General features: G+C 45.2%; 1 protein-coding gene and 1 long non-coding RNA gene across 51 annotated transcripts in view; one reads left to right on the top strand and one right to left on the bottom strand.

Annotated features, from left to right (window-relative positions):
• Positions 1-20,990, top strand: part of Myt1l (myelin transcription factor 1-like) — a 398,973-nt gene that overhangs the window by 112,968 nt on the left and 265,015 nt on the right. For 40 of the 50 annotated variants that reach the window (XM_039111668.2, XM_063261464.1, XM_063261488.1 and 37 more), the window contains exon 3: positions 3,233-3,339. The exons of the other annotated variants lie outside the window; for them this stretch is intronic. The gene's annotated coding sequence lies outside the window, so the exon portion shown is untranslated. The remainder of the gene's footprint in view (positions 1-3,232; positions 3,340-20,990) is intronic. 50 annotated transcript variants of the gene reach the window in all.
• LOC134479355 (uncharacterized) lies at positions 7,119-9,904 on the bottom strand. Its single transcript, XR_010052577.1, has 2 exons — positions 9,432-9,904; positions 7,119-8,170 (listed from the first exon to the last, which is right to left on the bottom strand). It is a non-coding gene; the product is annotated as an uncharacterized LOC134479355 (long non-coding RNA).

Raw genomic sequence — 20,990 nt, forward strand, 5'->3', positions numbered from 1 at the left:
ATAATCCCTCCATTAGGATTCCCCCCCCCAAAACACCAAGCTATATAACTGTAACATATATGTGGAAGGCCTAGGTTAGGCCTAATTTTTGGTTCAATCTCAATGAGCCCCTATGAGTCCAGGTGTTTTTGTTCTGTGGGGAGGTTTTGTGTTGTCTTTGACATTTCTGGCTCCTACAATCAAGAAAAAAAAATTACAAAAGCTAAAATCATTTCCAGTGGAGTGGAAGTAAAGCTGTGATGGTAGCCCACACACAGTTCCTCACAGCTGAAGCCTCTTATACAAAAGGCATTTGTGTCCTAAGAAGCCTCAGGCAAGTCAGGCCTGCAGGGCTGAAGGGGCACCAAGTCAGGTGCTGGCCCCAGGAGCTCAGACCACACAGGACACACCTCACAGGCCTGAAACTGGAAGGGCCTTATCATCCCCTGTGAGGCAGAAAATGTTCCAGAGCCATTCCTAAAGCCATCAACCAATGCTCAGAGCATCAAATGTGCCCAAGCCGAAGAAGAAATGCCTGGAATCAGCCACGCGGCTTCCTACAGAAAAGCCATTTGTGCCAAGTACACCACGGGGCACTGGAAATTCTTTGAAAAAGTCTGAGTGTTGTCGGGTAGTTTTATGTCAACATGTTACAAGCATCGGAGTGCAGAGAGCTTCAATTGAGAAAATGCCTCCATAAGATCTCGCTATAGGCAAGCTTGTAGAAATTTCCTTAATTAGTGATTTATGGAGAAGGGCCCAGCTCATCACGGTTGTGCTATTGCTGGACAGGTGATCCTGGGCTCTGTAAGAAAGCGAGCCATGAGGAGAAAGCCAGTAAGTAGCAACACACCAATGGCCTCTGCAGCAGCTCCTGCCTCAGGCTCCTGTCCTGCTTGAGTTTCCGTTCTGACTTCCTTTGATGATGAACAGTGATATGAAATGAGCTTAATAAATCCTCTCTTCCCCAAGTTGCTTTGGTTATCGTGTTTCATTGCAGCAACAGTAACCCTAACAGGTGCTAAGGAAGGATCAATTTTAAATTTATCCCAGCATCATGACTGTTAGGTAGAGAGGTGATCACCAATGGGTCTGTTGTTCAGAAGACCTCCTTCCACTGCTGACTCAGCCCAGCCCTGTGACCCCATATGGCCCCAGAAAGAACAGTGTTACCATTTAAAAATCAGGGACCTCAAATTTGCATGCTCATTGCTTCCCCATAATCTGACCTGGAGAGCAGGTACCAGTTTCACAGATGTTAAGAAAAGCCAGATTACAGAGATACCCCTTCAGCGGCTGAGAGCTGACAAGGTTCTGCACTCTGACTCCTCTTGTCCTGCAAGACTGGGGCTCTGGATTCTGAGCTGCAGAGAAGGTATTAACCCTGAGGAAGGCCTAAGTAGGGGGCTCCTTGAAGGGAGGACTGACTGACAGCAGTTATGACATTTGCCACTGTCATGTAAAAGTTACAGGTGCAAACGTACTGTAGATAAAGGAGCAGTCATTGTTGAGGAAACGAAAGCATTGTGTGCATCTGTAATGCATGTCTGTGTGTGTGTGTGTGTGTGTGTGTGTGTGTGTAGGACTGTATATGTGGGTGAATACATGTGTGATTCATGGTGAGTGCATGCACATGTGGGAATGAATGTGCATGTGTGTATATGTTTGCATATGTGAGCATGCATGTGCACAGATGTGTGAATTGTGCACATGTGTGTCCAGACTCAAGAATATATGCATTTGAGCGTGCGGGTGCATGTGTGTATGTGTGTGTGTGTGTGTGTGTGTGTTTGTGCGTGTGTGTATGTGTGTGTGTGTATGTGTTAATGGTGTATGGGTATGTTGGTTTACTGTGTTCTCACAAGGGAAAGCAGGAGAATCTGCTCTAACTGTGCTTTGCAGATCATGTGTATTATGTAGGAGGCGGGTACTGGCCTCTCTGTCCCCTGGCTGAGCACTCTGAATGCTGACTTATCTCCAGGTAGCCTGTGAGAAGTGGAGCGTAGTGTCTTTTAGAGGATTTATGGTAACTCTGCTGCATGTGGCTGATGTAAACTGGAGAGCCCTGAGGGTCTCTTCATTCCCTGCCACACTTCACTGCCACCCATTAACACCTCGGCTGTTATTGCTATAGACTGGATTTAATGAGGCCTCTGAATTGAAGCTTAGCATCAGAAACAATGGCTTCTACAGCCAGGCACCTAGTTCTCTAGCTCTCTCCATCTCTCCAGCTTTCTCTCATTTGTTTTAAAACGCATTCTTTCTTTGATAGTACCCTTAGAAATAATTTAGGTATTTAAAAATCAGAACCACGGCAATATTGTATAAAGTTAATAAAATATATTCTAAATTTCTATTCATGAAGATAATTTCTTTTGTTTGTTATGTTAAAGATAAAGCGGGTGACATGTAGAAGTCTCCTGGGCATTGCCAAACTGTATTTTGTATGAGCAAAAGAACCCAGTTTCTAAGAAATTAACATAAAAGATATTTCTCACCTACTGCATGGCTTCCTGATTTCATTAAAGCAGTGAGGAAGATAATAATTGTGTAGGCTGCCTGGAGTTGGTCCATCTAAGTATTATTATATGCACTTAGGTTTCACCTCAAACAGGGCATGCGTTTAAAATTGGCAATTAACTCAGATTTCAAAGTGAACTAACTAAATTTTTGTTTATGTGTTTGTTTGGTTTGATTTGGTTTGGTTTTGGTTTTTGGAGACAGAGTTTCTCTGTGTAGTCCAGGATGGCCTGGAACTCACTCTGTAGCCCAGGCTAGTCTTAAACTAAGGGATTTGACTGCTCCTGCCTCATAAGTTCTGGGATTAAAGATGTGGGCCACCATTACCTGGCAACTAAATTGCTTTTTACATGAATTTATTCATTTGTTTGTTTGTGGGGGGCGCAACCAGCCGGCAACTAAATTGTTTTTACATGTGTTTGTTTGTTTGTTTGTTTGTTTACTTACTTATGTGTGTGTGGCGGGCATGTAGTGAGGGTGTTGCCACAATGTTTATGTGGAGGTCAGAGAACAACTGTGGAAGTCAGTTCTCTCCTGGGCATCTAACTATGGTCATCAGGTTTGATGGCGAGTGCCTTTTACACACTGAGCCATGAAATCAATCAAGAATTCTGGGCAACAACTACTTAGCATGTGGATGCCTGTCTTTAAACACAGCTCTGGTTTAATTGTCAGTGCACAGGTCAGCCTGCCTTTGCCTCCGGTCACTAACTGTGTCCTCATTGTTCCTTAGGAAAAGAACGGTAGGAGGAATTGGTGAGAACATCCAGCTAGCATCTTCAAGTCCTGTGGTGGGAGGCAGCAGTGCTGGTCCAAAGAGGACCCAGAGAGTGAACTCAGGTACCAAGTCCTTTCCTACTTGATGCTGTGGGTCACCCCTCAAAGCCTGTGGGGGCAGAAATTACACCATCCCTTTTCCTAACACAGCCATTTCATATTTACAGAGCATTTGCTGTTTAATGTTCTGTTGTTCTTGATAACGGTTAGACATGGGTGACATGATAGGGCACACCACCCTGTAGGTGCTGTGACTCACTATTGGGCTGCAATTGTGAGAGATTGGGGCTGTATTTCCTTTAAAATCATAACCTGTCCTGCAAACAGGTTCTAGCAGAAGAGGCCATATTTTGAGTTTGCAAATTCTGGTCTAGAGGGTCAGATTCGGTGTGTGACCATAATATGAACCAGACCCCAGAACAGGCCAGAGCTCAGCCTGTGGGTGTGTGCAGTGGCCTGACTTCGAAGCCTCTGCTCTGTCCTCCTGAGTGCATGAAGCCCTCTTGGGGAAAGGGAAAGGGAAAGGCTGGTGAAATGTCAGTTGTTCAGGATTCTCTGTGTGGGAAACTCTGGTCTGAGTGTTCAGGTTCACAGAGCAATAGTAATTTGTTTGTCTGCCAACTACCCCATTTGCCTGTCTGGTAATGGAACTCCATCCCACTCTGTGGAAATGAGATGCTGCTATTGACTCCCATATGCCACAGCCTGGTGGGGCTGCCGTCTTTAAGAGCCTTGTGAACTGCAGTAATAGGTCATGGTTGTTCCTATTATTTTCCCTTCTACACCCTACGCATTTCCCCTGAAGAAACCCAGTGTGTTCATTGGTTCAGCTTGGGAAAGGCATTAGGCTTAATTGTACATTTCCTTGCAGTTAAAAAAAAATACATAGACAACAACAGACCCTGTTCAAGTTTAGTGTTAACTCATACGTTCAGTTACGTTTCTGAACTTTAGGTTTCAAGCTTCCGGGTTTTGCCATAACTCATTGAGTTTTAGTGATAAGACTGCTTAGTGGACTATTTTCTACCAAAGTAATATTTTCATGAGCCTTTATTGAATTGATATTTTTTTTATTAACTTGAGTATTTCTTATATACATTTCGAGTGTTATTCCCTTTCCCGGTTTCCGGGCAAACATCCCCCTCCCCCCTCCCCTTCCTTATGGGTGTTCCCCTCCCAACCCTCCCCCCATTGCCGCCCTCCCCCCATAGACTAGTTCACTGGGGGTTCAGTCTTAGCAGGACCCAGGGCTTCCCCTTCCACTGGTGCTCTTACTAGGATTGAATTGATATTTTTTAACATTGAATAAATGTTTCCATTTGAATGAGGATTATCAATGTAGTTTAATTAAAAGTATTTAATATGAACCTCATGGAAGGTAAACAAAGCATCAAAAATGAAGAGGTAGCAACTAGTTTTGAAAAACCAATCCATGTATGTGCTGGTGAACTTGGCCTTCTACAGGATCTCAACCAGGGCATCCTTTTCATTCTGCAAGGTATACCTTATGTGGATATACATACATATATGTATGTATGTATATGTATATATGTCTACATGTATGTGTCTATGTGTCTTTTGTATATGTATTTATATGTATATATGTATGTGTGTCTTTTGTATATGTATTTGTATGTATATGTGCATATGCATATATGTATGTGTGTATGTATGTATGTTTGATATATGTATACATATGCATATATGTATATGTCAGTTGAATTTGCTCAAAGACGGTAAAATATCCTTGGGCTTCTTAAAGCCTCTAATCTGTACTGCCCTTGTTCTCATGACTTTCTCTATGACTTTATGTGATTAGTTAAGCAAATGTTAGCAGACTGTCCTGGGTGTGAGGGTTCCTAGCCAGACCCAGTCAGAAAACAGGGATAGTCAAAGGCACAAGTACATGTATTTCACATTGGTGATACCATCCAGTTCTCAGTACTTGTGAGCTGCATCTTATGCTGACTTTGGTGGTGACTGAAGATGAAGGTCCTATGTGGAATTCCAGAAAGGGAAGAAGACACTGCCAGTGACACTGCAACTTTAGGAATTGTGGGGTAAGGTGATTTTGTTTATTTGGTTGCCTTGGTCGTTTGAGAAGGGTCTCCCACTCCTGTAGTCTAGACTGGTCTTAGATTTATAATAATCCCCCCTCCAATGCAGAAATATAATGCCAGTGCTTATATGGTCATGAACTAGATCACAATCTGGGGATCATTGTGCCACCGCTCAGGGTGACATTCTGTGCTGATTCAGGCCAGCGCTATGGCTCAGATCTTAAGTGCCTCCCAAAGGCCCACGTGTAATAGGAAAGTAGACCTTTCATAAGCTGGGTCACAAGGAGTGTGCAATATAAACAGTTCCATTGAGGCAAACGCATGTTGAAATGTGCAGAGATTGTGTGCATGTGCCATTTCTACTTTTGTGAATCTGTGTCAGAGGTGGCATTCACCTGTATGTATAAATGTGTAGTTTGCATACTCTATAGTAACTATAGGTATAAGTCCTTACTGGGAGAGAAAAACTCAAGCCCATCCTCTTTCTCTAGCTTGTTCAAACTGTGTGGTTTATAGACTTTCTCTTCCATTTGCTCCCATCAAGGAATGCCACCAAATTATAGAGCCAAAGTCAAGGGACAATCAGTCACAGACTGACACCTCCAGACTGTGAGCTAAAATAAACCTCTCCTTTCTTATGGAGTTGACATGGCAGCTGTTTGCTCTAATGATGGAGAATAAAGTAACAGAAACAAGGAGTAAACATTTTAGGGGCTATTACTGCAGAGCTTCTGAGGCCAGGAGTCACTGCCATCATACAAAAATGAGCCACCGATAATACTAGACCAATCAGACAGGGCCAATCCCAAGAAAACTCTCTTTGTAAAACGATTATGAGTGTCAAGGATGGGACCTCAGAAATGCTAGTAATACTGATGGTTTCTGAGATGGGAGCCCCATGCTACTCTCCCTTACAGACTCCACAGTAAGGTGTGTTGGGGGGCATGCCCATCAGGAGCTTGCTCTTGTTAAAGGATGCAATTCAGGGCCCAGCCTGAGCTGGTTGCTGCTGTAAATCCTACAGTCTGTTGTGATCAAGCAGGCCCCAGGAAGCCTACAAAATTCACAGAGGAGTTTCTAGCATTTCCATGGCAACACACCACTCTGCCGACCACCTTGAGATCCCCCAGGTGCACTGCTCACTGCTGTGAAAATGACTGACAGAAAAGCAAGAGAGCCATTCATTTTTATCACAGTTCAGAGGAACACAGGCTACACATGAAGAGAGAAGGCATGGAGGGGAAGTCATATTCTATCTGCAGTCAGGAAGCAAAGATCGAAGGTGTTCAGCTGGCCTTCTCCTTCTCCTGTTCAAGTTGAAACCCTGATATATCCTCCTTTCACAGTTAAACCTCTCTGGAAACACCCTCACAGACAGGCCCCAGGGGTGCGTCTCCTAGGTGATGCCAAATCTTCTTACAGGACAGTGAGGATTAACCCTCACACCAAGTGAAGCTAGGCTCTGTGACTCTGATACCCAGGGTGGAGAATGGCTACAGGGACCACACACAGCACCAGGAGAGGACAAGCCTAGAAAACTAGTAACACCTGGGCAAGTGTCCCTGGAACAGTGCCTGAGCTATTGGGCAGGCCAGTATCCCATGACTTGCTACAACACAATTCACTCAGCTTGTTTTCCCAAATACTGTGTAATAGGAAAACAGAAAGATACAAAGAAAATAAAATACTAGACACAAAAGAGAGTTCTTTTCAAATTCTCTGGTATCACAAGCTTAAAGGGGTTAATTTCTGGAACCATTCTATACAGTATACTGATGAACTATTTTCAAAGGCCACTTTATTAAGGATAAGAGTTTGAAGCACGGATTTTTAGTGGAAACAGATCAGCAGGTGACTCCCCTGCATGCAGCACATCCTGGATTACTTTCTAACAACTCCATGCAGTGCCTGAGTGAGGGAACAACCTTCAGGGAACACTGATGTCACTATTGCAGGAAGAAGGGGCTTCTAGACACAGGGCAGGATGGGTAGCTGAAGGCAGAAGGGTAGTGTATCCCAAGAGGTCAGACCAGGGGACAAGTACTGCCTTTGCCTCATAAAATTTGAGCATCAGCTTCCTGCTTCACTAAAGGATAATTGTCATTTATTGTTAGCAAGTGAGAAAAAGTCTAGAATGCATGATGCTGGACTGTGGTACAGTGTTGGCCTTTGTGTTTGATATGAGGGCGGCTGGAGTCACCTGGAGTCAGCCACCACCTGGTGCCTAGAGCTCTTACAAGACTCTTAGGAGGTGGAGCTGGTCACCACAGCTTTTTACAAAGGATCGGCTTTAGGGGAAGCCTGCTTGTGGAGTGAGTTGCCCACAGCAGACCCCACAGACTGTCTTGCTTCTCTTATTCCAGTGTTCCCCAGACCAAGGAGAGCTGTGCAGAGCTTGGAGCTCCTACAGGGAAAGACGGGGCTTATCTGTGTTCCAGCTCTTAGTATGTGGCTTGCTCTGTATGGCACGTGGGTGGTTGATCCCAGCAATGAATGGATGATTTTACAGCGAGACAGATGCTACTATGAATTCCTCACAAGGAGGAGCTGTCAGGATGACCACTGGTAAATATTACTCATGTGAATAGTAGGATGCAGATCCTCTTACTGTCTTTGTAATAGACGTCTGTAGCCAAGGGTCAAAGGTCAGAGGAGCCATGCTTGTTACTCCCAACCTTCTCTGCAGTTCCCCCTGCAGTCTCCTGGAAGCATCATCGCTTTCTAAGTTTGGCCTTGAGCACTTATGCAGTGCAGGCCCCCGAGATCCACACATGATGATCCACTGACTGCAGGCTCTCTGTTTCTTCAGCTTCTTAACTCATTGCTTCTTATAGCTGTACAGGGAGAGAAAGGAGTTTGCCTATAAGTAAATTAAATAGATGCTTCTCTTCCACAATAAAACATCTTGAGATAGATTTATTCCATGTCTCTCCTACTGCATAGCAGATACTGGACAGGAAAATGGAACTAGAACTGTGCTGGAGAGCTACTGGTGGTGAACTCTTGAATGGGGGTGGGGGGTGTCGTTTGAGGTATATATTCAAAAGCTAACCACACTATGGAAAGAAAAGTGGAGCATCTAAAGCGACAGTTGCAGTATGGTACCAAAGCAGGAAAAATGCATGTCTGTGGAAGCTTCCCCGAAGACTCCTCTGGCCATGTACCGAGCTTCCCCATCATCTAGGCAAGTGCTAGGGAATCAGGGATGTGGGCGCTAAGCAAAGGCGCCACTGTGAGTTCAGATAGTAGCTGTGCAACATGGAGTGGTTACAGATGAGCTACATGCTGAGAGATAGGGATGGGAGAAAGAGTATCCACTGGACAGAATCCAGCAGGAACTGCTGAGGGTATCAGCGGGGCCAGGGATATATGATAAATGGAGGTGTGAGCTCGGGAGACCTAAGATAAAGAAATGTTCAGAGCGCTCGCCATCCTGACAGTGGGAGGAGCTTCCACACTCACCTCTCACATCAGTTTTGTGTTTGGAATAGTGGGAAGGTACCATGTCACAGGGCCGCTATCACTCCACACAGCAGCACCTGATTCATGTAGCTCCATGGCTGCATACAGCCAGGCCCTCTCATTACTATTCATGAAGAGCCAAGACTCACTGGCTTTACCATAAAAGACTGAGGCAGAGCCACGCTGATTTATATCCGTGCTGTGTGCTCAGCTTTTCCAATCAGAGTGCCTTCACTTCACAGCTGTGTCAAAAATGAAGTGGTGCTCTGTGAGCCGCTGCAGGAGGATTTCAAGGACATTTTGTCAAAGGAAAATGCAAGATGTAGAAGAGAAGTGAGGCTATGGCTGCACACATGTGTACATTTGCTTATATTTGCATAAAGCATCTAGGGATGACAAGAAGCCAGTAGAAATGTTTGTGTGTGCTTCTGCAGATAATTCAGAATCCAGAGAGAAATTTCTCATTATTTTTCTTCATTCATTCATCACTTGCATTTTTTTTATATCTGAAACACGCAAATGTGTTTCTTAGTCAAAACAAACTTTATAAGAAACCCAGAAGTATTTTCAAGTAAGCCCCTGATGTGCCCCTTAGGCCCTCAGATGTGACAGGTTCGAGCAGTTTAACTTTACCTGTAAAGACAAGCAGAGCTCCTGAATGCCGAGTGTGGACATGAACTCTGGCTGTGAAAAGCAAGTCACGGTTGTTCCCTGGACCTCAGGCTGCAGGGATGTCTTCCGAATCCCGTTTGACACTGATGTGTTGATGCAGACTGCAGTTGATCGGAACGGTTAAAACCTGAGTTGGAAAATAAGGAAAGCAAATCAAGGTATGGCAGTGATGGCCACAAGAGATAAGGAAGATGGAAGAATGAGGGAAGGGAGGAATGGGAGAGGGAGAGAGAAGAGGGTACTAAGAATAAAAGAAAAGGAGGGGGAAAGAGTAGGAGGTGGTTATAGAGGTGGAAAAGAGGGAAGGAGAGGAAGAAGGGGAGAGGAGGGAAGAAGGAAGGAAGGGATGAAAGGAGAAGGGGTAGCAAGAATGAAGGAAGGAAGAAAGGAAGGAAGGATGGAAGGAAGGGAGAATGGAAGGAAGGAAGGAAGAATGGAAGGAAGGAAGGAAGGGAGGGAGAACTGAAGGATGGATGGAAGGAAGGAAGGAAGGAAGGAAGGGAGAATGGAAGGAAGAATGGAAGGAAGGAAGGAAGAATGGAAGGAAGGAAGGAAGAATGGAAGGGAGGAAGGGAGAATGGAAGGAAGGAAGGAAGGAAGGAAGGAAGGAAGGGAGAGTGGAAGGAAGGGAGAATGGAAGGAAGGAAGGAAGGAAGAATGGAAGGAAGGAAGGGAGAATGGAAGGAAGGAAGGAAGGAAGGAAGGGAGAATGGAAGGAAGGGAGAATGGAAGGAAGGAAGGAAGAATGGAAGGAAGGAAGGAAGGAAGGAAGGGAGAATGGAAGGAAGGAAGGAAGGAAGAATGGAAGGAAGGAAGGAAGGAAGGAAGGAAGGGAGAATGGAAGGAAGGAAGGAAGGGAGAATGGAAGGAAGGAAGGAAGGAAGGGAGAATGGAAGGAAGGAAGGAAGAATGGAAGGAAGGAAGGAAGGAAGGGAGAATGGAAGGAAGGAAGAATGGAAGGAAGGAAGGGAGAATGGAAGGAAGGAAGAATGGAGGGAAGGAAGGAAGGAAGGGAGAATGGAAGGAAGGAAGGAAGGAAGGGAGAATGGAAGGAAGGAAGGAAGGAAGGGAGAATGGAAGGAAGGGAGAATGGAAGGAAGGAAGGAAGGAAGGGTGAGTGGAAGGAAGGAAGGAAGGGAGAATGGAAGGAAGGAAGGAAGGAAGAATGGAAGGAAGGAAGGAAGGAAGGAAGGGAAATGGAAGGAAGGAAGGAAGGAAGGGAAATGGAAGGAAGGAAGGAAGGAAGGGAGAATGGAAGGAAGGAAGGAAGAATGGAAGGAAGGAAGGAAGGAAGGAAGAATGGAAGGAAGGAAGGAAGGGAGAATGGAAGGAAGGAAGGAAGGGAGAATGGAAGGAAGGAAGGAAGGAAGGAAGAATGGAAGGAAGGAAGGGAGAATGGAAGGAAGGAAGAATGGAAGGAAGGAAGGAAGGAAGGGAGAATGGAAGGAAGGAAGAATGGAGGGAAGGAAGGAAGAATGGAAGGAAGGAAGGAAGGGAGAATGGAAGGAAGGAAGAATGGAAGGAAGGAAGGAAGGAAGGAAGGAAGGGAGAATGGAAGGAAGGGAGAATGGAAGGAAGGAAGGAAGGAAGAATGGAAGGAAGGAAGGGAGAATGGAAGGAAGGTAGAATGGAAGGAAGGAAGGAAGAATGGAAGGAAGGGAGAATGGATGGAAGGAAGGAAGGAAGGGAGAATGGAAGGAACGAAGGAAGGAAGAATGGAAGGAAGGAAGGAAGAATGGAAGGAAGGAAGGAAGGAAGGGAGAATGGAAGGAAGGAAGAATGGAAGGAAGGAAGGAAGGAAGAATGGAAGGAAGGAAGGGAGAATGGAAGGAAGGGAGAATGGAAGGAAGGGAGAATGGAAGGAAGGAAGGAAGGAAGGGAGAATGGAAGAAAGGAAGGAAGGGAGAATGGAAGGAAGGAAGGAAGGGAGAATGGAAGGAAGGAAGGGAGAATGGAAGGAAGGAAGGAAGAATGGAAGGAAGGAAGGAAGGAAGGGAGAATGGAAGGAAGGAAGAATGGAGGGAAGGAAGGAAGAATGGAAGGAAGGAAGGAAGGGAGAATGGAAGGAAGGAAGGAAGGAAGGGAGAATGGAAGGAAGGGAGAATGGAAGGAAGGAAGGAAGAATGGAAGGAAGGAAGGGAGAATGGAAGGAAGGTAGAATGGAAGGAAGGAAGGAAGAATGGAAGGAAGGAGGGAAGAATGGAAGGAAGGGAGAATGGATGGAAGGAAGGAAGGAAGGGAGAATAGAAGGAACGAAGGAAGGGAGAATGGAAGGAAGGAAGGAAGAATGGAAGGAAGGAAGGAAGGGAGAATGGAAGGAAGGAAGAATGGAAGGAAGGAAGAATGGAAGGAAGGAAGGGAGAATGGAAGGAAGGAAGAATGGAAGGAAGGGAGAATGGAAGGAAGGAAGGAAGGGAGAATGGAAGGAAGGAAGGAAGGAAGGAAGGGAGAATGGAAGGAAGGAAGGAAGGAAGGAAGGGAGAATGGAAGGAAGGAAGAATGGAAGGAAGGAAGGGAGAATGGAAGGAAGGAAGAATGGAAGGAAGGATGGAAGGAAGAATGGAAGGAAGGAAGGAAGGAAGGAAGGGAGAATGGAAGGAAGGAAGGAAGAATGGAAGGAAGGAAGGAAGGAAGGAAGGAAGGGAAAATGGAAGGAAGGAAGGAAGGAAGAATGGAAGGAAGGAAGGAAGGGAGAATGGAAGGAAGGAAGGGAGAATGGAAGGAAGGAAGGAAGGAAGGAAGAATGGAAGGAAGGAAGGAAGGGAGAATGGAAGGAAGGAAGAATGGAAGGAAGGAAGGGAGAATGGAAGGAAGGAAGAATGGAAGGAAGGATGGAAGGAAGGAAGGAAGGAAGGGAGAATGGAAGGAAGGAAGGAAGAATGGAAGGAAGGAAGGAAGGAAGGAAGGAAGGGAAAATGGAAGGAAGGAAGGAAGGAAGGAAGGGAGAATGGAAGGAACGAAACAAGGGAGAATGGAAGGAAGGAAGGAAGAATGGAAGGAAGGAAGGAAGGAAGGAAGGGAGAATGGAAGGAAGGAAGAATGGAAGGAAGGAAGGAAGAATGGAAGGAAGGAAGGGAGAATGGAAGAAAGGAAGGAAGGGAGAATGGAAGGAAGGAAGGAAGGGAGAATGAAAGGAAGGAAGGAAGGAAGGAAGGAAGGGAGAATGGAAGGAAGGGAGAATGGAAGGAAGGAAGGAAGGGAGAATGGAAGGAAGGAAGAATGGAAGGAAGGAAGGGAGAATGGAAGGAAGGAAGGGAGAATGGAAGGAAGGAGGGAAGAATGGAAGGAAGGGAGAATGGATGGAAGGAAGGAAGGAAGGGAGAATGGAAGGAACGAAGGAAGGGAGAATGGAAGGAAGGAAGGAAGAATGGAAGGAAGGAATAATGGAAGGAAGGAAGGAAGAATGGAAGGAAGGAAGGGAGAATGGAAGGAAGGGAGAATGGAAGGAAGGAAGGAAGGGAGAATGGAAGGAAGGAAGGAAGGAAGGAAGGAAGGGAGAATGGAAGGAAGGGAGAATGGAAAGAAGGAAGGAAGGAAGGGAGAATGGAAGGAAGGAAGGAAGGAAGGAAGGGAGAATGGAAGGAAGGAAGGAAGGAAGGGAGAATGGAAGGAAAGAAGGAAGGAAGGAAGGAAGGAAGGGAGAATGGAAGGAAGGAAGGAAGGGAGAATGGAAGGAAGGAAGGAAGGGAGAATGGAAGGAAGGAAGGAAGGAAGGGAGAATGGAAGGAAGGAAGGAAGGAAGGGAGAATGGAAGGAAGGGAGAATGGAAGGAAGGAAGGAAGGAAGGGAGAATGGAAGGAAGGAAGAATGGAAGGAAGGAAGGGAGAATGGAAGGAAGGAAGGAAGGAAGGGAGAATGGAAGGAAGGGAGAATGGAAGGAAGGAAGGAAGGAAGGGAGAATGGAAGGAAGGAAGAATGGAAGGAAGGAAGGGAGAATGGAAGGAAGGAAGGAAGGAAGGGAGAATGGAAGGAAGGGAGAATGGAAGGAAGGAAGAATAGAAGGAAGGAAGGGAGAATGGAAGGAAGGAAGAATGGAAGGAAGGATTGAAGGAAGGAAGGGAGAATGGAAGGAAGGAAGGAAGAATGGAAGGAAGGAAGGAAGAATGGAAGGAAGGAAGGAAGGAAGAATGGAAGGAAGGAAGGGTGAATGGAAGGAAGGGAGAATGGAAGGAAGGAAGAATGGAAGGAAGGAAGAATGGAAGGAAGGAAGGGAGAATGGAAGGAAGGGAGAATGGAAGGAAGGAAGGAAGGAAGGAAGGAAGGAAGGAAGGAAGGGAGAATGGAAGGAAGGGAGAATGGAAGGAAGGAAGGAAGGAAGGAAGAATGGAAGGAAGGAAGGGAGAATGGAAGGAAGGAAGGAAGGAAGAATGGAAGGAAGGAGGGCAGAATGGAAGGAAGGGAGAATGGAAGGAAGGAAGGAAGGAGGGAAGAATGGAAGGAAGGAAGGGAGAATGGAAGGAAGGAAGGAAGGAAGGGAGAATGGAAGGAAGGAAGGAAGGAAGGAAGAATGGAAGGAAGGAAGAATGGAAGGAAGGAAGGAAGGAAGGGAGAATGGAAGGAGGGAAGGAAGCAAGGAAGGAAGAATGGAAGGAAGGAAGGAAGAATGGAAGGAAGGGAGAATGGAAGGAAGGAAGGAAGAATGGAAGGAAGGAAGGGTGAAGTTAATAAAAGGACCGACGACATCATCTTGGCTAACAACGCGTTTGTGAGTTTGCCTTCCCTGTTGCTCTCACATCTCCCAAATGCTCCGATCCCTAAAACTCTCTAAATTACAAGATGATTTACAAAATCTTCATTAAGAGATTCCATATTACATTATTCATTTACTTGATAATAGAGTGATAATCTTAAGGGCAGAGCCTCAACTTATTTAAATAAAGTGGTTTTAAATACAATGCTCAAGAAATAGCTGTGGAATGGAAGAACGGCAACAGGAGTGGAAAAGAATCCCGAGAACACTACAGGGGCAAGCAGCTTGTATCTTAGTTGTAATTTACTTATTAAATTAGCTATGGAGGGCAGATGGACAGGTAGGGAGGTATAAATATTGATCATAATTTTTATTTTATGTGCATATTTTTGGTTAAAGTAATCCATATAATATGTAGGAAAATATAGGGATTTTTTTCCTTTAAAGGACAAATATTGAAGTATTTAGGTGTGAGTTGTTATGATTTGGGCGGCCTACTTTCAAAAGACTCAAAAACTAGTTTGCGAGTATAAACGGATTTTATGCATGCGAGCATAAAACACATAAAAACACATAAAATGTATGGGTGGGCATATATGATATGTGTTGTATGTTCGTGAGACATGTGATGTTCACATGCATGATTGCTGTATGTATGCACATCTTTTGCTATGTATAAGTGATTGTATGCATGCATGTGGTACGAAGTGCATCTGTAGCATGCATGTATGAGCATCTCTAAGTGGGCATATCTCTGCTTTTGTATATATGTGTATACATGTTGTATGAATCATTTACTCCCCTCTATCAGTATCATAATATAGGCCATACGAACACTAGTTAACCTTAATACATGGATTTTTCTTTTTAAATGTGTTCCATAAACATTCAAGTAAATATCATTGATGGAGGGAATACCACATCAAGCTGAGTCTATCTGTCGATAGAGTTTTGTGAACTCTGCTCCTAACTTCCCTGGAAAGATGCCTACCTTTCTCCTAGAGGCTCCTTGTGGAAACACCAACGAGCTGCCTCTCCTCATTAGCAGAGGATGAGGAAAGCATCTTGTAGGATGGATAGATGTCTGAGACCCTCACCGGGCACTCAGGATGAGTCACAGATGAGCTGTCAGCACAAGCTTTTCCCCAGCTACACCTCGGCATTTACATACTAGTGTCTGGTAAATTGGAATAAACATTACTCAGTGTGATCCTTGTCTGAGGACTTGTGGACAGGGATGTGCTACACATAGGCAAGGTTCATGAACTGTGCTCTGCTTTAAAGTGGTGTATAACTGACTCTTCTGGAAATCCCATCTCTGTCTCTTCTCTCCACCTGCTATAGAAGTACTGTACACGATACCTCAACTTAAGAACACTATTCCTTAAAGAGAAAGCATGAGCATAGTGACTCAGCAGCTCCTATGTGTGGTTCATACATGAGAGACACGGTGCTAGAGCTTTGTCTTGGGAAAGCCAGCAAAAGTCAAGCTGGCATTGAAACCTCAGCTACTAATATCACCCCTACCACCTTGTTCATGGTGCTCAAGCCAGCTTCTCTGTCAGGACAATTACAGACTTATTCTGTGATCAGGAGGAAGTTGACAGCACTAGCTGTGACAGCCAAGGGATTGGAGCATTCAAAAGACCCAGAGTCACAAACCACATGGAGGAAGAACAAGGACAGGTGGAGGAGGAGACAGAAAACTTGATTATATGACAAGGTAATGTCTTCAGTGCCTGTTCAGTCAAAAGTGTTGGCTCTTAAAAGCCATTGAGACAAAACAATCACAGGACACTCATGCCAATGAACCAGCTTCCAAGGGCAAGGTCATGCTCACTGTTCTGGACGGATCCCTGGTGCTAGGGAGTATTGTGGTTACACTGCTAGATTAGTTACTTTCTAATGCAATGATAAACTATCATGTGATCAAAACTAAGAAAGAAAGGGTTATTTTGGCTTATGGTTCTAGAAGGATTGTGAGAAGGCATGGCACCAGTAAGGGCAGAAAGCTAGCTGATCATATGTTCATCCATACACAAGAAGCCCAAAGAGGAAAAAGCAAAAACAGAGAGCCTTGAAGCCTATTGCCAGTACTTCCTCCAAGATTCCACCTCCTAAGGGCTTCATCCCCTCCCCAGCATTGCCAATCACAAACCAAGTAATCAAATGCATGAACCTATGGAACACATTTCTCCTTCAAACCATCACAGTTGACTACATTAAACACAGTCCTAAAGGAATAAAAGGAAATAGCATTACTACCCTCAGTGTAAAGAGCAGGCAGCAGGTTGCTTTTAATTCTTGTTAATTCCATAAAATTTGTCCCAGAACACATTTTCTTTGTTATGTGGCAACCTCGAGATCCTTTGAAAAACTGAGCCAATGGTAGAGGCAGGTCTCATGACAACATGATGTGGGGAAGCCACATTGTGCTGTTTTACTTAAACTTTATCACTGCCTATGGTTTATATAAAATTTATTTCAGTTACAATCTTTACAGTACAGGCCGACAAGATGGCGCAGTGGGTAAGGAACGAAGCCTGATGATCTGAGTTCAATCTCTGGAACCCACAAGATCAAAAGAGATAATCAACTGTGGCAAGTTGTCTTCTGATCGCCAGGCATGCACCATGGTACATATTCGTGTGTGTGTGTGTGTGTGTGTGTGTGTGTGTGTGTGTGTGTGTGTGTATGCACACAAATTTGTGGTTGATTTGTCCTTACAGAAAACAGACACTGGATCAAAGAAATGGCTCATTGGTTAAGAGCATTCGCCGCTCGTCTAGAGGACCGGGGTTCAATTTCCAGTATCACATGGCAGCTTGCAATTGTCTATGGCTCCAGTTCCAGGGGATCTGACATCCTCACACAGTCATACAGGCAGGCAAAAGGCCATCCAATGAACATAAAATAAAATTAAAAAAAAATCATCGTTAAAAATTATTTTTTGAAAAAGATTAGAAACTAATGAAACTCGAGCAGGAAGGGTAACTTTCATGAGCATGCACACACAAACGCGCGCGCCACGCACACACACACCCCCCCCACACACACACACATCAGGTGAAATATGGGCAGGATTCTACTTAAGAACTTGGAGAGGTACGGTCAAGTCACCCTCAAATATCTACAAAGGTGCAAATGAACCAGGCATCCGGAAAGAACGCGCTCCAAATGTCTATAAAGTTCACAAGGATCTGAATTAACCACATTTAAAAAATAACCCCAACTCAGCAGCTACACACGTCGAACAATTATTTCTTGTGTATTTCAAACCATATACCACCCACTTCATGGCTCTGCCAACTGTGGCCTTGGAGAAAGTATAGGGAATGCTATAGAGAATGACACAAGATGTTTGGGGGGCATGTGGATGGTACAGAATACTTGTGAGGCTAGGAGGCGGTATTGCGGACAGCTGTAGACGGTATTGGATGCCTATGGGGTAGGATGGTACAGGTCATATAGGGGGATGGGGTGTTGGTATAGAATGTTAGGGCCCTGTGAGGATGATATGTTTCTTGTATGTGTGTGTTGGGGGCACAGAGATGGTACAGGATGCCCAATGTTAGCCCTTTCTTCCTCAGATGTCAGATCCCAGGCCATACAGGAAGCCTGGCTGCTTTAAATGTCTGTGTGCTCAGGAAAAGGGCAGCAAGAGCAGGCAGTTCATGGAGATGTGGCTCTGCTATTTGTCCCATGGAAGAATGACAAGGGCATGACCACCCAAGTTCATCTGTGACATGAATGTTCTCTCTCTCTCTGTTTCCTTTATGCTGATTCAACACTATTGCCCCAAACAAACAACATTAGTATAACCTGGTGACCCAAAGATCTGACACCAGGCAGGGCCTCAGAGCTTGCTGACCAAGCTTTGGCTACAAATGTCACCTTCTGTTCTTGAGCCCTAGTCTCTGTGTTTGGGGCTTTGCCGGTGTGCCTGTGTCCTGAGGAGTAAACCAGCTGAGGTATCTGCTTCTGCTAGCCAGTCGTGGGCTGCTGACCCCAGACTTGCCCTTTCTGAGAGGCTCTATAACCCCGGACACAAGGACCACCAATGCTGCTTTTTTGTCCGTAGTGGAGTTGTCTTCCCAATTCAAAGCCCATGGTATCACAGTTCCCAAGATGAGGGACCGGGTATGAGCATTTTAAAACAATGACCCACAGATTCTGATGTTTAGGGATGAAAACAGCTACCCAGAGATCTGCCCATCTGAGGATTCTGTGTGCCGCCTCCATTGCACCTGGTTTCCGAGGACCCAGCAAGCCAGCCCCATGGCCCTGGCCTTGTTCAGTTCCATCGCCTGCGACTACAAATATGGTTCATCCTCATCCTTCGTTTCCCTTCCTTAAACGTGCTTATGTCTATACAGTAAACCCCGACACAAACTGTCTAGCCCTTTGGTGGCTTTGCTTTTTTTTTTCAACTCTTTACTGTTGTATCATGGGAAGGCCCACATACACTTGTGGTGTGGAGTGCCCTGGTGGCCAGCCCTTTTCTGTCTCTTCCCTTCCATTTTTCTCTTCTCCCCAAATGCAGCTTACTTTGAAACATCCAAGTTGTTGTGTAACTTAACTAGAAATAATTCAGGACATTTCTTTACATCATTCTGTTCCACTTTTCAACCCTGACACTCTCCATAAATCTGGCTAAAAATCAAGGAACAGCCATGCTGCAGTCTAAGTGGAAATATATCTGGAAATTTCCTCTTCTGAATTATTTAGTCCATTCCTCTGGAATGCAGTCTCACTCAAGTTGTCAGGCCATGGACAGAAAGTAGACAAATCCTTAGCTAGACAGAATACTTTCCCAGCATCCTCCTTGTGCCCATCTAGAACCCAAGCAACATGCTTACTGCGTGCATCTGTATTCTGATCCATGCTCCTACTGGAATGGCCCCGAAAGCCTGATTACAATATTCTAGGGCTTCTATAGTTTACTGTTCTAATCCTGCCACAGACTAATTCAACACCCTAAAAAATTATACAGACAGGTTTATCCCAGCAATACCACCACTATTCAGTATAATTATTTTAATTGATTGTTTTTCTCACTACTGTGACAGAAACATGTAAAGGACAGAAGGTCTTATTTTGGCTCAGGGTTTCAGATCCTTCAGTCTAGCATGATGAGGAAGGCATGATGACCAAGTCAGTTCCATCAGTGGTAGGGGGAGCAAGAGGCACCAGCTCTTGTTAGTTTTCTCAAAGGACAGAGCTCTGGACCAAATCGTTCTGCTAGCTGGGCCACCATCCCCAGGTTCCGAAAACCTCCCCAAATAGCACCAAGATGTAAAACGGCATTGCTTAAACACACGAGTCTGCGGAGGACATATCCCTCTGCTCCATGACCACCTTTCTAGTAGCCCCGTGGCTTCCATAAGAAGAACCTCTGAGTTCTCCACAGTCCTGACCTGCACTGGTGAATTCCAAGAGTAACCTGTAGATTGTTGTAGTAGCTTGCCAATTGCTTATATGTGAAGTTAGTGATTTAGTTTCTGCGACACCAGTGGTTACAGCCATAACCCAGCTATGTGTGGTCAGTGTGGTTGGTCAAGAGTCAGGAGAGCACACCTTATTACTATTATACATGAGGTGTAAAACTATTGGAACTCACTAAGGGGGAAAAGCCAGTGGTTTCAGCTGGACAGGCTCTTTACAGTCGTGTGCTGGATCATCAGCCCTTACTAGCTCCCTAGCTTCTCTCTGAAGATCATGGTGGGGAGAGGAGTTTATGGGCTAGGCAACTGTTTGCACTGTTCTGAGCATGACCTGCATTCCTAGGAATCCGGGTTCATGATGAAAGAGGTTTTACCTTTCTTGATTAGCATAGCTTGCGAATTGCCAGCCTACATGGGAGTCAACATCCCTCTAGACGGCACTGAGCTGGACCTTGATGCATATTCAGAATGGCAACAGTCTGAGAAAAAAAAATGGAGACTTGGAATTTAATGCTGTCTTTGTTTCAAAGATCATACAGCAGTCCTGAGAACATGGTACATAGTAGTACACCCTAGGGGACAGGACATCCTCTAAATTGGGGTGCAGATGGTGTTGTATCCAGGTGTCCTTCAGCAATGAACACAGGGTGCAGAGACCCAGATCCACCTGCTCTTCTCACCTGCTAAAGAAGGAGTGATGCTATCGATTGCTATTTACCTGATTCTGTATGTCAGGAGTAATGCCTGTGTACTTAGCTTCAACTAAAGATGTAAGTCTATACGTGTCTGTGCTTGTTTGTGTGCATATATGCACACATAGGCCCATATACACACATGAGTATCTATGTGCAGACAGTGGGCTGAGAGGAGAGCCACGCTGGGTAGACAGTGGGAGGCTAATATGAATTCCACTCAGAACAGTGAGCAGCCCTAACTCAAGCCTTCTGCTTTCGGACGTGAAGAACGGAGAAGGAAGGCGTTATGCGGTTGTGCACATTTCCAATAGACCCCGGCAGGCCTTGTCAGGCACAGACTGGGGATGACAGCCTGGAACATGCAAATTACTGTCGAGGTGACTTTGTGCCAAACGCGCTGTTTCGCAGCTCCCCGTGAATCTGCCAAACCTTTCCTTGCAGACAGGAAACAATGGCAAGGAATCAGAAGGTTCTTTCTCTCACAATATGCATGGCAAGCGTATACTGTAGGGTTTATCTCCCTGATCATACTCATAAGCTCCTTGCTGTGGGCAGTGTGATCTACGTGCATTGTGTGTGAATTATGGCTGTATGGTGGGAGGAAGGTTAAGAGAGAGCTAAGCTGTCTCCTGTAGGAGGAGAGCTGGATCTTAGGAGATAAGCTGGAGTGGACAGAGTCCAGCTTGACAGA

The sequence above is a fragment of the Rattus norvegicus genome, chromosome 6, assembly GCF_036323735.1.
Source record: "Rattus norvegicus strain BN/NHsdMcwi chromosome 6, GRCr8, whole genome shotgun sequence".
Lineage (NCBI taxonomy): Eukaryota > Metazoa > Chordata > Mammalia > Rodentia > Muridae > Rattus > Rattus norvegicus.